At 37.4% G+C, this 4,126-nt stretch overlaps 1 long non-coding RNA gene across 1 annotated transcript in view; it reads right to left on the minus strand.

The window, feature by feature from the left end:
- The window catches only part of LOC102369520, an 11,271-nt gene extending 7,603 nt beyond the window's left edge, over positions 1-3,668 (minus strand). The window contains exon 1 of the long non-coding RNA XR_323042.3: positions 3,373-3,668. This is a non-coding gene — a long non-coding RNA (uncharacterized LOC102369520). The remainder of the gene's footprint in view (positions 1-3,372) is intronic.
- Positions 3,669-4,126: the final 458 nt, after the last annotated feature.

Raw genomic sequence — 4,126 nt, forward strand, 5'->3', positions numbered from 1 at the left:
CCAGCTAGTGAACAGTGTCACTAATCTGAAACTTTCAGGAATTGTGAGCCACTCTTTTGTCGCAAGTCAGATTGACTCAAGAGTGATGAAGTTTTAAAAATGGTAAAATATTAAAAATATTAAAAATATTAACTTTATGTGAGAGACTTAGTTTCCATTACAAACCAGAATTATCCAACTCCAGTAGCTGCAGCTTAAAAAAAAGAAGTGAATTGTCAGAGTTGATGATGCTGAATGAAACTGACTGGACAGGATAGCAAGATAAGACAGTAATGAAATAGCAGTCATCTGGTAACTTAAGGACTGGCTGTTGGCTATCCAGTCTCCTTTAGTGAGAAAAGAACAAGCACAGGATTTGGACTCTTTAGATAAATCCTTCAGAGAAAGGATAATTGCCTTACAGGTATGGCAATGGGGTTTGATTTAGATAAAGTCTTTCCAGTGTCCTGCAGGAATTGAGTGTTGCACATTATTACTGAACTGCATGATCAGCACAGAGAAGAATGGAAGGACATTTTCAAAAGGGCCTTTTGCTACCAGACATGCAGGGATCCAAGAAACTTACCACTCCCCTGTAAATTTTAGATTACTCTAAGTGATCAAGTCGTCAATGGCTTGCAATCACAGGGATTTTAAATTGTACCAAAGGCATGAAAAGATCCTTTTTCATACTGTTTGGCCACCCATGATCATCCTGCTCTTCAACAAAAGTGAGATAACCCAGGGAAGTTCCTAGCATTACATTACATGAGAAGCTTTGTGTATAAAGGCTTACATATTTTCCCAAGTAAACAGGTTATTTATCATATATTATTAAAACAAAGCCCGGTTTGCTGCCTTTTTCAATGTAGACATGTTCATTTGAAATGAGCAATTCCTCTGATACTGGGCTGTACAAAAAGTTTAAGGCTGCAAACTTTAATCATAAGCATGACTTAAAAATAGCTTAAATAATTTTTAATGTAAGAAGTTCTTGTTGCTTTCCCAAAAAGGTTTCACACACTTCAGATATCTTAAGTATCATATATAACTGCAAATACTCCTCTGGTATCAGGCATTACTCATGACATAAAAGTCCCTGCCATCTTCGTCACTTAAAATAAATGCTAATTATTGCTATCTATTATTAGAATGTGAGCAAAGAAGCATTTTGTATTAATTTCTTCTAGAGATAGGATACCTGAATATAGTCAAGTCCGGTATGACTTTAATGCCTCGGTTTCTCCTAGCTCCACAGGGCAACTGTTCGTCTTCGTGACCTCATCATTACAATGGTTAATAGTGTCACAGTTATATTTGGATAGCCTTGTGCTGGAGACTAACTGCAAGGCTGTAAAGTATTTGGCAGCCCTCAAGGTAGATAGCCTTTAGATGTCATTTTAGACACTAGCTGTAATCCACGTATCTGATGTATTTGCACATAAGTCTCTGTAATGAAATGCAAGACTGTTGGATAGTAGCATGCCACTTTTCTCATTGAAAAGCCAAGAGTGGGAGTCATACTGTCTTCTATGACTTGGGCCACACTGAATACAGACTCTAAAATAACTGCGGATTCTGACTGAGTGGAACAGAAGTAGCTGTTCTTTCCCTTATTTGAGGAAAATAAAATTATGCACGTTTGCATAGCTGCTTCCTTATTTTCATGGCTAGTAGCCAGCATGCCTTACTTGGTGGTACAAACTATCAGAGCTTCCCAACATAATAAAGTACCTGATATTCAGACCCTATTAAGGTGAATGGAAATACTTCTATTATTATCAGATACATTTTGTATTATTGTACCTAAAAAGATCAACATTAATGCAGTAATGGCAACTAAGAAAGGAGCATGCGAAAATAAATGCCATTGTTACTTCTGACAAAGGGACTCTGATCCTGAAAGCTTGCAAAAAGGACAATTCTTACAATTTTCCAGTTGGTCTAATAAAAGGTATCATTCTGGAACCAAGAGTTTTAGCTTTTTGTATTGTTACTCTATAATATAATTAACAGAAACCTGTTTAAGTGTGTATGTGTTACAAAACATTTCTTTCTTTCTTTTTTAATTCTTCCCATTAGTATACACTGCTGCAAAAAAGTGCACATGGTAAGATTATATGTCTTAATCCTCTGGTACCACTCACTGACTGATAAAGAGGTCAAGGTGGGGGGAGGGGGGTGGAGAGGACAGGAGGGTCTGGGTGATGATAGTGAAAAGAAATGTTCCAGAAGAGGCCTTACAAAAGGCTGTGAACTGTGGAAATTCACTCTCCCACTGTCACCAGCTATTAGCAAGATCATTAATAAAGGAGCATCTAGATACATCAGAGTCAATCTTGTAAGTAACATTAATGATCGTCTTGAACCTTCTAGAGAAAGGAATGATGGGTACCGTGTATTCCAAACCAGGAATATCACTACATTAACTCCCTTCACTCTTTCTTGCAAGAAAGAACATTTCAGGTAGATTACAGATACCTTTTAAAGCTTTCATCATCAGGATTTTTTTCACTCCGTTATATGACACCATTCTGCTTCTTACATTAGGAGCTGTATTCTGTTATTCTGGACCTACTGTCTCTAATGTCAAAGCCCTAAAATAAAGCAGATGGAGATAATTCTCCACACAGTGAATATGCAGTGAATGTTCTCATTTTGAGCTATTCTCATTGGCTTAAAGTCACCTGGTTGTTTCAATTTCCCAGTTGGATGACTTGCATTATTGACAACATAAATTCTGAATTATACATTCATGTGTACAATTTACAAGTCTCAATTTGTCCTTTGTTGTTAACAACAGTATCCAATGCATTTTGCTCAGCCAATTTCAAATTTTAATGGAATATGCTATTTTATGAACAACCACACTTAAAAATTGAGCCTATTGTGGGAGCAAAGATAAAGCACTCAGAAGATCACTAAAAAAAGACAAGGCAAAAGGGCTCTTCTTTTGAAGTTCCCTATCAAGTTCAAAAGACTACTTAACAATATTTTCCTGTTATTTATTTAGGTATAAAATTCATATTGCATTAAGTCACCAAATAACTGACTTGTCTCTAAATTGTGTTGACCTCACACCATTTTTTACAATAAATTATTCAGCAGAAGTGTGGCTTACTTAAAAATATTTTGACTGAGAAGGACTTGGTCATTTATGTGTATAAATGCAAAAGAATAATTCAAATATAAGATTAGGACAAGGAAACAAAACAGACATAATGAAATAAAATTAGATGTTTTTCTATTGCCAATCTGTGGTTAAAAAATTACTATTTTGTTACTTTTATATATTAAAAAGAAATCCAGTAAATGCAATAACAAAAGAATCCTTTGGTATATTGCCTTCAAGTTATTTTATGTTCTCACCTACTTCAGTTCAAAATTGCTGACCTGGGTGAAAGTATGAAGATTTGAAGAGGTTTGTGAGCCAAAGGTACAGCTGGAGCTTCTTTGCCCAGATAGCACAAGATTCCATATTTTTGGGTGATTTTTGGCAATACTCACAGCAGGGCTGTCTTATGATCATTGCATGAGTGGTTCAGTACAGGGCAGCAGACAATGCCACAAGAAGTCAGCAGCCAAAGAAAGGAGCTAAATTTTGGATCTGGGTCCGGGTCTGGGTTCTGAAAGTGTGTAAGAAGCTACTTCTGGAATAAAGCTCACTGTATAGCCAGGGGGCAGTTGTTCAGGCTCTCCTTAATGTGAGCCCATAGTTAATCAGGCAAGATGGTTAATAGGTAGCCTGACTGGCCCCAGGTGGAGCTTAACTAGTTCATCAAGGTGCCCAACACAACACTGATTGGCTCACACCAGCTAGGGATGCTTAGCTTTTACAGGCCTCTGTCTTCTAAGTTAGGATGGCAGTTTCTTCTTCTTTTCCTTGGAAAGGAAGAACCAGAAATTGAAAAAAAAATTATCATAGGGGACTCCAACTTGGCCATTTCTCCTCCTTCTGTGTTCTGGTGTCACTTCACCTGCTGTTGGGAAAGCTGGGAACCTCACGAACTAAACTGCAAGATAAGCTTGTGGTACATGTTACGGCACCTGGTGCCACTTACCCAAAACATACAGATGAGCATAATTCCAGGCATGACAGCAGGATACCTACTCCATACAGCTGAGCACCTGTTCCCCTTCTGATCCT

This window comes from Alligator sinensis, unplaced genomic scaffold (genome assembly GCF_000455745.1).
Source record: "Alligator sinensis unplaced genomic scaffold, ASM45574v1 scaffold448_1, whole genome shotgun sequence".
NCBI lineage: Eukaryota > Metazoa > Chordata > Crocodylia > Alligatoridae > Alligator > Alligator sinensis.